The sequence below is a fragment of the Balaenoptera physalus genome, assembly GCF_965194825.1.
Source record: "Balaenoptera physalus genome assembly, contig: HAP1_SCAFFOLD_1340, whole genome shotgun sequence".
In the NCBI taxonomy this organism is placed as follows: domain Eukaryota; kingdom Metazoa; phylum Chordata; class Mammalia; order Artiodactyla; family Balaenopteridae; genus Balaenoptera; species Balaenoptera physalus.
Window position 1 is genome coordinate 202672 of NW_028125456.1, and position 15509 is coordinate 218180.

A 15509-nucleotide genomic window follows, 5' to 3' on the forward strand; every position below is an offset into this window, starting at 1 on the left:
GATATTTTGTAGAATTGTCCTCAGTCTGGGTTTGGCTGATGTTTTTCTCATGATTAGACTGGAGTTATAGGTTTTGACAAAGAATACCACAGAAGCGAAGTAACCGTCTCATCACATCATAACAGAGAGTATGTAGTGTCTCCGTGACATCACTGGTGATGTGAAACATCATCACTTGCATAACATGGTGTTTGCTTGGTTTCTCCACTGTAAAGTTACTTTTTCTCCCATTTTATACTCTCTTTGGAATTCAATCATTAAGGCCAGCCCAGGACTGGACTTAAGGGGAAGATTAAGCTTCACCTCCACCTCCTTGGGGAGGAGATGGATGCCGGCGGGGGGGGGGGGGTGGCGGGGGGGAGGTTACCTACATATGGAATTCTTCTGTTGGCAAGATTTGTCTTCTCCCTCCCTCCTATTATTTATTTATTTATACACTCATTTATTTACTCCATTATGTTTTAATATGGATTCTTTATCATCTATATACATAATTACAACCTTAAAAACCTCTGGTTCCCCCACTGACATATAAACTCTTTGAGGAAAGGCTCTGTTTCTTTTTTATTTTTGTACACTCTATGCGTTTAGCATAGTCCCCTAATTTATAGTGGACTTCCAGTAATTATTTTGTAATGGATATCTTTCCACTTCAACTGAAAAGTACCCTTTCCTTATATAATAGCATTCTAAATCCAAAATAAAAGTAGATTTTAAAATAAGTAAAAGTAAACTCATGCATGATCACCCTGTAATAAGTATGTAAAAAAGCAAAGGGTACTGCAGAAATAACTTAACCATTGGAGTTGGATGTGTCTCCAAAAAATATTGAAGCCACATTTGGAAAGAAATTACAGTATTTGATAAGCCAAGGATATGACCTGCTGTGTGCTTTCCCTTTTTTGTTCAGATCACCAAAGGAGATTAAGACCCCGTTTTCTCCCGTCTCTGGAAAATTATCATCTGATGCAGTCACTCAGATAACAACAGAGAGTCCAGGAAAAACCATGTTTTCATCTGAGATTTTTGGTAATGCTGAAGATCGTGGACATGATATTCCAGAGCTCAGTACACAGAAGTTGGGCAAAGTTCCTGTCAAGTTTGCTTCATCATCTTCAGTCCAACAGATTACTGTTCTTCATGGCACAGATGGTAAGAGAATTTTAGGTCACATTACCAACTTTTGTGTGTCATTAACCAATAAATTTCTTGATTGGGTCTTTCTAGTTAGAAAACCTAATTTTAATTTTAAGCATTAGGTTGTACATGATGATAACATCTTTTATTTACATAGCTATGAAGAGAATATAATTTATTATGTTTTTACTTCAATTTCTAGTGAAGTTAACAACCTATGTGAAACTCATGCTACTTGTGGCTGACGTATTTTCAACTCATAATACTTGTCATAAGAATGCAAGTAGTTCATGAAAACATAAAAACTATAGAGGTTCAATTTTAGGGAGGTAGATAATTATTTGGCATTGTTTCTTTTACTATTGTTTTTCATGAGACAGTGAACAGATAGCAAACACAATACCAGTCTATTTCTTGCTCAAGAAACGTTGAGCAGGGACCCAGGTTGACTGTGACTCTGCTTTCTTTAAAACATGGAACCTTGGATTCATCATCATAGTCAACTGGAAGGGACGAAAAGCATGGAGGAGCACATGTTGGGAGGCTTTTATGGTCTAGGCCTAGGTGTGGCCCACATCACTTTCCACTGACTAGGAATAGTTTAGCTGTGCTTTCCAGGATGAAAAAGAAATGAGTTTTGGTGAACAGCTAGCAATTTCTACCATAAGGTCTACAACATTTAGAGTGTTCCTATGCTATCATGACAGTGATATTTTTATAGTGCTTACACTATATAACATTCAAAATTATAGCAAGTTATTTTCTTTTTCAGACCAGTAACTGGAAAGTTAAGTTCCCATTCTACCTCCAAATGAGGGTGGGAACTTTCAATTACTAATTTTAAAGTATTCAACAGTTTGTACAAATCTATTCAAAATAGATTTTAAGTGTTCCTACTTGTGCAAAAAGTTTATCTGTCTGTAGGTATAAATGGAATATGCCTAAATGTATAAAGAAAATTGCTTAGTTCCACATTTAAATTGCACTGAATTTAATTTGAATAAATACATTTATATGTTGAAATGGTTATATTTCTTTTCTTTTTTTTTTATTTTATTTATTTTATTTTGGCTGTGTCGGGTCTTCATCGCTGCGTGCAGCCTTTCTCTAGTTGCGGCGAGCGGGGGCGACTCTTCATTGCGGTGCACGGGCTTCTCATTGCGGTGGCTTCTCTTGTGGTGGAGCACGGGCTCTAGGCACGTGGGCTTCGGTAGTTGTGGTGCATGGGCTCAGTAGTTGTGGCTCGCGGGCTCTAGAGCGCAGGCTCAGTAGTTGTGGCACATGGGCTTAGTTGCTCCGCGGCATGTGGGATCTTCCCGGACCAGGGCTGGCACCCGTGTCCCCTGCATTGGCAGGCGGATTCTTAACCACTGAGCTATCAGGGCAGCCCGAGATGGTTATATTTCTTATACACTTTTATTGTGAAATAAAATTATGCCCCCCAAATGTATAGTCTAATCAATATCACACAGAACACCTTTAATGTGTCAGTTACCTATTGCCACCGTGATACTGTATAAGAACCTCGAAAATCTCAGTGCTTTATAACAACAGACATTTGCTTTCCTCACTCATGGGCTTATGAGTCCGTTGGAGTTTGGCATCAGGATGCAAAAACGGTTTGGGTCTGTTCCACATGCCTTGTACTGAAACCCAGGCTACTCTGGGCTATGCTGTTTTCATGTTGGTGGAAGAGCACAGGAGAGGAAATCCAACTGTGAAAGTGTATTTTATACCTCTTCTGACATCAAATGGATCAGTCTATAGAGAGCCCACAGTTCATGGTCTTACCTTTACATACAGGTACTTGGTAGAAAGGACTCCTTTAAAAGAGAAATATTATTTGGTTTAATAATAAAATATTTTTAACTCTGTGGATTCAGAAGTAAAATTTTAAAAAATATTTTAAAAGTATACAGAATAGGGCTTCCCTGGTGGCGCAGTGCTTGAGAATCCGCCTGCCAATGCAGGGGACACGGGTTCGAGCCCTGGTCTGGGAAGATCCCACATGCCGCAGAGCAACTAGGCCCGTGAGCCACAAATACTGAGCCTGCGTGTCTGGAGCTTGTGCTCTGCAACAGGAGAGGCCGCGATAGCGAGAGGCCCGCGCACCGCGATGAAGAGTGGCCCCCGCTTGCCGCAACTAGAGAAAGCCCTTGCACAGAAACGAAGACCCAACACAGCCAAAAATAAATAAATAAATAATAAAAATAAAGGAATTGCTTTAAAAAAAAAAAAAAGTATACAGAATAGCATGTTGAATTTATGACTATGTGTCCACTGCTCTGAATTAACAAATTAAGAGTAATATGCTATATGTTTATATTTAGTTCCATTTGCAAGTTTTTTGAAGAAATAAATTTTATGGTTGGACTTTCTTCTTTACCCTTCTCCAGTCCTTTCTTTCTCTCCCAGGAACAACCATTATTTGCTGAATAGTCGCTTCTTCCCCCAGAGATAGGCAGTCCAAAGTAACTTTAAGACTTCTGCATCCAAACATAAAGTTGTTGAGAATTTCAAAAAGCCACTTATCTTGCCTCTGAATTCTCCATCTCCACATGGTAACCATTCTTGCTCTGGGTCCATTGTAATTCTGCCCAATTGTTGTTGTCCATTTTCTGCAAACTTTGAACTAAATGGTAAATTTAACCATCACCACCAAGCTTTATATACACTGGTGGAGGAAGAAAACTACTAAGTCAATATCCTAACAATAATGACTACAGCAACGTCCAAAGAGAAGTAGAGGCTACAACCTATTTTTCCTGTTATTTAAATTCTTCCAGCCTCTATACATTTCTTCATTCTCCTTGAATTCAGCCAGGTTCTCATTGGCTGGGGTTTTGCCTGATAGGTTGGTACAAGTGTTCCTAAGTAGTCTAAGGCTTTGCTAGCCCTGCATAGGTTTAAGGTAATTTTTTGTTAATTTCTATGACCAGGCTTGGTAAAGTGGTCCCCTAGGTGTAAGCCATACTCCTACTGACTTTCTTCTTTTAAGGTAACCTTATTTCTCCCTGATAGTTAAGGTCAATTGTAGTTTTAGTCAACACTATGGCATCCTATTCCCTGTATTGTTTCAGTGACATAAAGAATGTAAAATGACTAGATGGCTCCTGTCTCCCGGTAGAAGTGCCCCTCCCTTATTTCTAAGATCTTCCATCAAACAAAGCAGAGTCACAGAGATAGAAAGCAAAAGATTTTAAAGGCTTCTGCCTTTGTTCCTAAATACATGCATTCTGTCTGTGGGATAGGCAAGTGCCACATGTGGTTCTGAGCACATGCCGTATTCAGTAAGCTAGCATTCCAGCCTCAGAAAGTGATGCCTCCCAGCTTGTGCCATGACAGTTATCAGTAAATTGTTCACTCGCTTTTTTGTTCTTGAGTTTACCATAGCTGTGGGTGATCAGGCTTGTGAGGAGAACAGTGACTCCCTTTAGTCGTCAGCCTTTTGTCTCATTTCCTTCACTATGAAGTCAGTTCCTTGGTTGGAAGCAGGGTACTAGTAATATGGATTCCATGTCAAATCATCAGAATCATGGAGTGGCCAAGGATGGTAACACAATTCTAAGTAGTTTATAAGTTGTTATTGCATCCAGAATGAAGGAGATCTCATTCTACTCTGGGACTATCAGACTCTGTCTAGAGTATTTTGATTTTTATAAACTAGACATGGGCAACTAGGAGTCCATCTAGAGGTGATTACAGGATGCAAGAGAAGACCATGGTCCATAAGGATAAACTGAAGAAGCTGTTGTGTTTAATCAGGAGAAGTGGTAGCTATCTACAAAATTCTATTTGAATGAGCAGTACAACCCCATGAATACTGAGGAGTAACCTAAACAAGAATTTTATAGGGCTCATGTGATGGCAATACTAATCCTTTGTGTAGGCATAGAAAAGGACAGTAGACTAAAAGGAGGGATGGGATATTTCTGAATGGGAAAATTGAATATTTAAAGATGTCATTTATTCCCAAATGAATTTAAACTCTAATGTAATTCTACTCAAAATTCTAATGGAATTGTTCTTTTGAACTTGTTTAATTGATCTTAAGTTTTTTCAGGAAGAATAATAAAGAAAATACTGGAAAAGAAGAGTAATGGGGAGGATAAATTTTAGCAGCAGCCAGTGGAGTGTTTTCATGGGATGCCTGGAAGTTGCAGACATTATTCTCACCCTTGACCTATGGGCCCAGACTCAGTCATATGTCCATACATGTCTGCAAGGGAGATTGGGAAATACAGTGTACAGATGAGCAGTATGTACCCAGCTAAATATCAAAATGCTGTTACAGAGACAGAGTTTCTACCACATCATGAAAGAAAAACAAGTGTATAGAAAAAGATTTCAGGGACTGCCCTGGTGGCGCAGTGGTTAAGAATCCACCTGCCAGTGCAGGGGACACGGGTTCGAGCCCTGGTCCGGGAAGATCCCACATGCCGCAGAGCAACTAAGCCCGTGCTCCACAACTACTGAGCCTGTGCTCTAGAGCCCGCGAGCCACAACTACTGAGCCCATGCTCCACAACTACTGAAGCCTGCATGCCTAGAGCCTGTGCTCCACAACAAGAGAAGCCACTGCAGTGAGAAGAGTGAGAAGCTCGCGCACCACAACGAAGAGTAGCCCCCCACACCGCAACTAGAGAAAGCCCGCGTGCAGCAATGAAGACCCAATGAAGCAAAAAAATAAGAAGAAGAAAAAGATTTCATCTTCTATAATAATCAAATTACTACCATGTCACAGACATTTTAGAAAGAATTTTAGCAGTTAGTATTTAAAAAAACGAAACTTTATAAATGACATAATTTTTCACTCTGAAATCAGGAAACTTATGTGAAATGGGGCAGCAGGGGAGAATGGGTATGCTATGAACAGGAAGTCTTTATTACAGAATTCTTTATTATTGAAAATTTAATCCAGCCTAAATTTTTAACATTATGAGAAGGGTTAAAAACACTTAATGTGTAGTAGAATGATAAAAAATGTGAAGATAGGAAATAAAATGAATATTTTATTATCAATGTAAAGTAGAAAAACTGAATTCCACATTATACATACTATACACAACTATGTAAACAAATAAGCAATACAGAGGAAAGACCTGTAGAAATACATTAAAATATTAATAATAGTTATCTTTGAGTGGTAAGACTTTGTCTTTTTTATTTCTGTGTATTTTTTTAATATTGAGAATTTATACTTTTATAATGGAAAACTTATTTTGAAAATCTGCCACATAGAAGAGAATTAGATTTACTTTCTATGACTCTGGAGGGAGAATCTTCAAAGATCAGTAGTAGGGGTTAACAACGACCAGGTTTGGGTTCAATATAAGATAAAGTGTTTCTTAGTTAGAGCCATCTAAATATGGAATAGATTGCTAAGAAGTCGTCTTCTCAATGAATCCTACCCTTACCACTCTATTTAAACTGCATCCTGCTGCAATTTCCCAAATACTTCTAATCTTCTTCAGCATTTTCTAATTTTTTTTGGGGGGGAGTGGCTGTTTTGGGTCTTTGTTGCTGCACACGGGCTTTCCCTAGCTGTGGTGAGTAGGGGCTACTCTTCGTTGTGCTGCATGGGTTTCTTATTGTGGTGGCTTCTCCTGTTGCAGAGTGCGGGCTCTAGGCGCACAGGTTTCAGTAGTTGCAGCACGAGGGCTCAGTACTCGCAGCACAAGGGCCCTAGAGCACGTGGGCTTCAGTAGTTGCGGCACATGGGCTCAGTAGTTGTGGCGCTCGGGCTCTAGGGCGGGCGGGCTTTGGTAGTTGTGGCACGCAGGCTCAGTAGTTGTGGTGCACAGGCTTAGTTGCTCCACAGCATGTGAGATCTTCCCAGACCAGGTATCGAACCCCTGTCCCCTGCATTGGCAGGCAGATTCTTAACCCACTGCACCACCAGGGAAGTCCCAGTATTTTCTAATTTTTTATGTCACTAATAATTTATAAAAACACTAGATGATTTACTTATTTAGTATGCTAATTGTTTACTGTCTATCTCCCTCTTCTAGAATGCTAGTTTACTGATACATTCCAAGAATCTTGACCACTGCTTGGCACATTAAAGGTACTTAATATTTGTTCAGTTAATTAATAAATGTTTTCTTATTAATTATTCTGATCTTTATGTCCTTAGGCCAGCCTTTACTGTTGCCATATAAGCCTTCTGGTAGTACAAAGATGTACTATGTTCCCCAATTAAGACAAATTCCTTCATCTCTGGATTCCAAGTCAGACACCACCATTGAGAGCTCACACTCAGGTATTATGCAGAAATTATTCAAAATTTTACTTTTTGAAATTTTATTTGTGGATTGGCTGTTTACTTCTGGATGACATATGAAAGCTCAGTGCTATTTAATCTTTAAGTGAAACATGGAGATTTTCATGACACAGTCTCTGGTTCAGATAGGTGAGTTATTTGGTCAGATGTATTGTGTACACTCAAACATTTGATAAATATTTGAAGAAAATTGTATGAACAGTTACTTGTTTGGGTTAGTGGACTCCATCTAGGACAAAGGTTTCCAAGTTTTCTCTGTTCACAGTCACCTTAGTGTTTGGGTGATTTCTTTTCTCATCATCGTGGGGATATAAATCATCAGCAGCATATAAATACATGAAGTATTTTTTCAGATACTAAGCTATTATGTTATTAGGGTATAAAAATACTTACCGTTTTGATCTTACAGCTTAATAAGCAAAAATATTTTTGGTTTTGTGTTTGAAAGAAAACATTTTACTTTGTTCAGAAATATGCATAATTACTTGCTAACGAGATATGTGTGGCTATTAGGGCACAGTTTCTCACACCTTGAGATGAGATTGGACACAACCACCCTCATTTATTGCTTTTGTTACAGAAACTGTCAAAAATCCAACTCTGCAGAGATACAGACAGCAGCATTGAAAGGAATGTAGCAGTATCTAATGTTGAAACTTTAAACTATCTTTAGCTATTAGTTTTTGTCCTGTACACCAGATATTACATATCACTGTTTCTCTAGAGTTTTAAAATATCCCACAACATCCCTGTGAGATCACCACAATAGAACTGCAGATTTAGAAAATGAATAGCATCCTGTGGAGGAACTGAATAAATATTTTCTGTGGAAAATTATAAGGATACGGAGTTGGTATGGTGCGGGGTTTTGATTGTTGGGATAACATATTGATTGGTCCACAGGAGTTGACTTGGTTCCGTGTAGATATAAATTGTTCATGATTTGTCAATAGACATCTTTATAGGTGTAGAAATTAAAAAGAAAGTAGTTGTCCCTGGTCTTATGCAGATTTTCTGTTAATTTTAAGAGGACCCAACTAGTATCTAATGGTAACTGAGTTAAAGCCCCTGATATAATTGCTCCTGATTTCCCACTGTGATGCCACTGAAAAAAAGAACCACAAAATGCTCATATGTTAGGATTGATTATGAAGCCTATAACCAGGAACTGGAAGAAATTTTCACTACCTGCATGGCTATGATTTTAAAAACTCACTTAGTGGCTACGAGACATAAAACAAGCTTACTTAATTGATTGTAGGTAGGAAAATCTTTTATCTCAGTCTCACTTTCAGCCCCCTAGTTCAGAAGACAGAATGTACCAATAGAAGTGTAATCAGGTGTTCCAGTATTTTTTGAGGCCTCCTGTGTACTTCTATTCATTTACATCCTAACTCTTCCCTTTGGAGACATTAACTTTGAGAAAAATTGGACAGTAGTGGGAAGAGGAAATGACTACTCAGGGATGGTACACTGTATCCTGAGAAATACTGTCCGTATAAATAAAGTACTGAATGCATCAATTAGACAAGAAGAGATCTGTTGGCTATATATACTTGAGGTTGTCATTTATCATGTTCTGCATCTATTCTGAGAGTGAGGGAGTTGACAGAAGAAAATAATAGTTTCTTAGACCAGTAGAGCTGATCTAGCTGAAAGCCTAGGAATTGTTCTGATAGATAGTGTCTATTAGTGTGTTGTGATTCTATAGATACTAGAAAGATCCAACTAGAGTTTGGGGCCAAGGGCAAGTCATAAACCGTTGCAGATATTTGGACCAAATAATTTCTCCTCAGTTGAGAATGAGTAAACAATTGAACTCATAAAATTCTTTTAAAGACAAAAACAAAGGGACTTCCCTCGTGGCGCAGTGGTTAAGAATCCGCCTGCCAATGCAGAGGACACGGGTTCCAGCCCTGGTCCGGGAAGATCCCACATGCCACAGAGCAACTAAGCCTGTGCGCCACAACTACTGAGCCTGCGCTTTAGAGCCTGCGAGCCATGACTACTGAAGCCCGCATGCCTAGAACCCATGCTCCGCAACAAGAGAAGCCACCGCAATGAGAAGCCCGCGCACTGCAACGAAGAGTAGCCCCCGCTCGCCGCAACTAGAGAAAGCCCGTGCACAGCACCGAAGACCCTACACAGGCAAAAATAAAAATAAATAAATTAAAAACAAAACAAAAACAAAAAAACAAGGCAAAGGTAACCTCGCAAAGAAAGAGATAGATGTTAGAGATTTACTCATTAGGTCAAGTAACACTCTGAAGTAGTAACAGGATTTCATTTATATCTGACAGTAAGTTCTGTGAAGATAGGTACTATGCCTTTTTTTTTGTAAGCCATTTTATACCTCATACCAATATATAATATAGATGTTATTTTGATATTCATTTAAAGACATTTAAATACTTTATGTACTAGTACTGTCAATAGGAGCAAAAAGCCATGGGGAGAGAACTGGCTGGGAGTTTTAAAACAAAGTGAGGAGTTAATAGCAGAAAAAAATGGTGGAGTAAAGACCTCCAACATTTTGCCCTGTGATAAAAGCAACAGAATTTTGGCAAAACTTTATGGAAAACTTTTCCAAAACTCTGGAAATTAACCAAAGGCTTGTAGCTTTTGTAGTAAGCATTTATTCAAGAAAAATGGCTGAACCTTGATAAGAATAGTAATAAGCTTGTGGCATTTTACCTTGCCCTATTCTCATTGCCACACTCAGCTCAGTGATTGATAACCTTGAAAAATATCAGCCTGCATTCCCAGGACTGGAGGGAGCAGAACAGAGCTGGACCTCTTTCACAATTTCATTCCCAAAGAATTGTCAGTATTTGACCTGTCTGATGGCTCTCTGGAAGACTCCACTCAAAAGGCTTATCTTTATTCGACCTTACTCAGAGCTATCCAGTGCGTATGAGCCTCTGTGTCTATGTGTGAGGTGTTTGTCAAAAAACACTTACAGGCAAGTGTTTTATTTTAGTTTCTTAAATATTTATTTATTTAATTTATTTATTTTGGCTGTGCCGGGTCTTAGTTGCACCACTCAGGATCTTCGTTGCGGCATGCGGACTCCTTAGTTGCAGGACCTAGTTCCCTGACCAGGGATCGATCCCAGGGCCCCTGCATTGGGAGCTCGGAGTCTTACCCCCTAGACCACCAGGGAAGTCCCCAAGCAACTGTTTTAATGTCACAATGCATGAGGCAGTGGATAACACTTGAGACAAACAATAGACTAACCAAAAGCTTTATCGGAAAAACTGAGGATGAGATGTCCATAGATATGTTGAAAAGCACTGATATATTCCTAGGACTCTAGAAGACCACAAGTGTGCACAGGCCTGAGTGCATGCTCAGGAAAGATCTGAGAGGGGCCTACCCTTTACCTTTGGCTGCCCTTGAGGCTCTGGGCAAGAAGAAAGGGAAGGCTAAGGCCGAATTGATAACTCCCTGCCCTCAGCGTTGATGGCTATGTGCACGTAGTCCCTCAGCAAAGACTGGGAGATTTATTGTTTCTAGATGTTTAAGGATATCTCCATCTAGGCATTAGCTGACCACTAAGCTAGTTGAGTGGCAGCTTCAGTAGACTTTATAGAATTTGTTCAGAAAAGTTACTTAAAAAAAAAAAACAGCGTAAAGCAACAGCAGGAAACCCTAGGGAGGTAGTAGACTCTGATTTCCAGGGTTGTCACATTATATTTTTTAAGATGTCCAGTTTTCAACAAAAAGTTACAAGATATGGAAATTCAAAGTAAAAAAATATATATATGGACCATACAAAAGAAAAATAGCAGTTTAGAAACTGTCTGTGAGGAATCTCAGACATTGGACTTACTAAATGAAGATGTTAAAATAGCTATTTAAAATATGTTCAAAGAACTAAATGAAACCATGTCTAAAGAAGTATAAGAACAGTGTCTTACCAAATAGAGAATATCAATAAAGAGAAATTACAAAAAAGAACCAAATAGAAGATCTGTAGTTGAAAAGTACAATAACTAAAATAAAAAATTGACTGGAGAAAGCTCAGTATCAGACTTGAACAGGCAGAAGTATGAGTCAGTGAACATGAAGATAGGCCAATTGAGATTATCCAGTGTGAGAAACAGAAAGAAAAAAGAACGAAGAGAAATTAACAGAATCTCAGAGTCCTATGGGACACCTTCAAGCATCCTATTATACACATAATGGGAGTTCCAGATGAAGAGACAGAAAAAGAGACTGAAGGAGTATTTGGAGAAATAATGGCCTAAAATTTCACAAATTTGATGACTGCTGTTAATCTGCACATCCCAAAAGCTCAAGAAAGTCCAAGCATGATACAGTCAAAGAGAGCCACATCTACATACATCATAAACCATCAAATGACAAAGACAGTGTTAAAGCAGCAAGAGCGGAGTTATCATGTACAAAGAATCTTCAATAAGACTAATTGCTGATTTTTCATCAGAAACCATAGAGGCCAGAAGTCATTGCAATGACATATGCAAAGAGCTGAGGAAAAAAACCTGCCTACCAAGTATTCTGTACCTAGCAAAACTACCCTTCAGAAATGAAGGAGAGATTAAGACATTCTCAGATAAACAACAGTTGAAAGACTCCACTGCTAGCAAACTGACCCACAGAAAATACTAAAGAGATTTTTTTCAAGATGGAATGGTGAACACCAGACAGTAACTTAAATCCACATGAAAAAAGTACTAAAGGTAACTACATAAGGAAATACAAAAGACAGTATAAATGTATTTTTGTTTGTAATTCAGTTTTTCTCCTATATGACTTAAAAGACAAATGCAGTATAAGCAAGTCCCAAATACACACAAAAAAAACTAACAGAATTAAAATGATAAAACCTGACACTATATTTTTAAATAAATAAATTTATTTATTTATTTATTTGTATTTTTATTTTTGGCTGCGTTGGGTCTTCGTTGCTGCGCGCGGGTTTTCTCTAGCTGTGGCGAGCAGGGGCTACTCTTTGTTGTGGTGCGTGGGCTTCTCGTTGCGGTGGCTTCTCTTGTTGAGGAGCACGGGCTCTAAGTGCATGGGCTTCAGTAGTTGTGGCTCTTGGGCTCTAGAGCGCAGGCTCAGTAGTTTTGGCACGCGGGCTTAGTTGCTTCGTGGCATGTGGGATCTTCCCAGACCAGGGCTCGAGCCCGTGTCCCCTGCACTGGCAGGCGGATTCTTAACCACTGTACCACCAGGGAAGTCCGAAAAACTGACACTATTAAAGGGAGAAATATTTCAAGCCAATAGCAAAAGGTCATATATTGTATAATTCCATGTATATGAAATGTCCAGAATGAGCAAATCCGTATAGACAGAAAGTAGATTAGTGGATGCCAGGGGATGTTGGGGAGGGGAAAATAGGGAGTAACAGCTAACATATACAAGATTTCTTTGTGGGGGGCGTGACAAAAATGTTCTGGAATTAGATAACAATATTGGTGGTGAAAATACTAAGAACTAGTGAATTGTACACTTACTTTAATTGGTGAATTTTTTTTTTTTTGAATCTTGTAGAAGTTTTTATTTCAGTGATTAAAAGAACGCAGTAAATGGAAAGTATGCTGGTTTACATTAGGCATGCACCTCTACCTGAAACTGCTGTTAGTTTTTGACTGGCCTAAATCTTTATAACTTATTTTTTCATTTAGGCACATCTTTAAATTTTTTTGGACCCTGACATACAGGGTAAGTTAACTTCTTCCTTGTGGCAGTTTAGTATGAGAATTATGTTCGCTGGCTAGATTCCTTTAACTAAAGGCCTCTAGACTCTCAGGCTACCTGTACTAGCTCAAGACTGTACTTTATATATAGATATTTAAGTGAATCACAGTATAAGGGAGGGAGATAATCTAGAAAGGTGAAATGTACTGTATGAATACTCCATACATTTTTTTTCTAGCACAGATAATCAAACACTAGATAAGGAGGCCTACAGTCAAGTACCAAATTACTCTTTCCCCCACTGCTGCCCTTTCTGAGAGACACAAAGATGTATATCGATCTCTCCAGAAATCTGAAAGGAATCCACACAAATAACAGATTATTACCTATGTGGTCCCACATATCAAATTATAGAGCAGTTCCACTATTAAAATTATAGGAAGCAGTTAATGGGACTATGAGGAAAGCATCGTCCCACATACAGTAACATACACCTAGTAGAGTTTTCCATTCATCTGTCAATTGTTTTCCCAAGATTAGCATTAAAAAACACAACCCCAAACACATTTGACCCTCAAACCACCCCCACACACAAAAATTGGTCTTTGTTCATTCTCAGATGACAGGATGTCCCAAGAGTGACAAAGGTGGGAGCCGATCCCCCCACAGCCTTTTCTTCAACCATCCCATCAACTGCTCTTCATTTCTTGAACTACCTTCCTTTTCCAGAGAGGTAATAATCAGGTCAGTCAGAAAGGCTTTCTGAGAAGACTGGCTTGGATTTCTGGGTCTGTTCCAGTCGATTCAAGATGAATTGGCTTGTATCAATGAAGCGCTCAACGCAGTTCACAAAACAGGCCTCAGCCCGACTGTCCAACTTTGGCCCAGGCTTGTCCATGCACATTTCCCAACAAAGTTCCGTCATCTGGTGCACCAGCTGCTGGAAGCACTTCTTCTGAGTCTCTACCTCGATGAAATGCTGCAGCTGCGGGTCGACCGAGCCCAAACCCGCTGCGGAGGAAGACGAGGAGGACGCCATCCCAGCGCGGCCACGCGTGCCGAGACAAACTCCGCACCAACTCACCGACCTTCACGTGTCTCCGCGGCGGAACCCTTAATTGGTGAATTTCATGTTTTGTCTCAATTTAGAAAAAAAAGTGTGTGTGTTGGGGGGGGTGTGGGCAGGAATGAACATATGAAGGAAAAGACTGCCTAAAACTGTAAAGATTTGGTAACAGATTTAAAATACATTTTGCAGGCAAAAAGGGTGGAATTAACATGAAGGAAGTTAAATTAGTGATGAGGACAAATCTGAGAGTCTGCAAAATTACAGAGGAAAAAGAAGAAGAAAATGAAAATGCTGTGAAAGATGATGAGAGACATAAGAAACATAGCTAAGTAAACCAAACCAAGAATTATATCTGTAGCTGAGGAAGAAAGTAATATTCAAACACTTAATTGAATAAAACATCCTCCTCCTGAAAAGGGGAACACTGTATGCAGATTGAAAGTTGCCATAAAAATCCAGGGAAAAATCAGAGACTGAGACACATATCAGAAAAAGATTTTTGAGTTAAAATAAATAGAAGAAAATCCCATAAATATACAATTAAAAAAAAAAAGTTAAGAGAAGAAAATTTAGTCTGATATCAGGCTTATTTAAAATACTAAATGTAAAAATAATGGAACCAAATCTGTATTTATTGGGAAAATTATATAATTCAAGGATTTATGGACCCAGTGCATTTTCATTAAGCACTATGACAATGAAAAGACATTTTCACAAGTACACAGCAGCTAGAAAGTATATTCAACCTCTGTACCTTCTTGAAAAATTCACTTGAAGACTCACCCAGCTGAAGAGATGAATCAAAATGAAGAAGTCATTACAGAGAAATGAAGCAATGCTGAAAGTGATCAGTGGTGAACTTTGAAGTCAGTTTGACACAACACTCATCTAAACAGCAAATTTAGTTACAAGGTGGAAAAAAAAATGCCAAAAGTTAATTTTGGAATGAAAGGCATGAAAAGAAAAAACAATTGTGTTTCTTGTCTTTTTGACTAAAGAGGTGTCATTTTATTCATGACTTGGTGATCAGATAGGTTAAAGAAGTTTTCATAAAAAATAAATTTGACTTGATTAAAATTTAAAACTTGTGTGCACCAAAAAACAAAACACCATCAACATAGTAAAAAGGTTGCACACAGAATTGGGAAAAACATGTGCAATTCATATATCTGATGAGAGATGACTATCCATAATATATGAAGAACTCTTACAGTTCAACAACAGCAAAAAGCAATCTAATTTTTAAATGAGTACAGAATCTGAAGAGCCATTTCTCCAGGAAAGATACAGATGGCCAAAGAGAACGTGAAAAGATGTTTTACATCATTAGTCATGAAGGAAATGTAAATAAAAA

General features: G+C 38.7%; 1 pseudogene across 1 annotated transcript; it reads right to left on the reverse strand.

Moving 5' to 3' along the window:
- Nucleotides 1–3373: 3373 nt before the first annotated feature.
- LOC309653863 (mitochondrial import inner membrane translocase subunit Tim8 A pseudogene) lies at nucleotides 3374–15503 on the reverse strand (annotated as a pseudogene). Its single transcript has one exon. The product of its transcript is annotated as a mitochondrial import inner membrane translocase subunit Tim8 A pseudogene (transcript).
- Nucleotides 15504–15509: the final 6 nt, after the last annotated feature.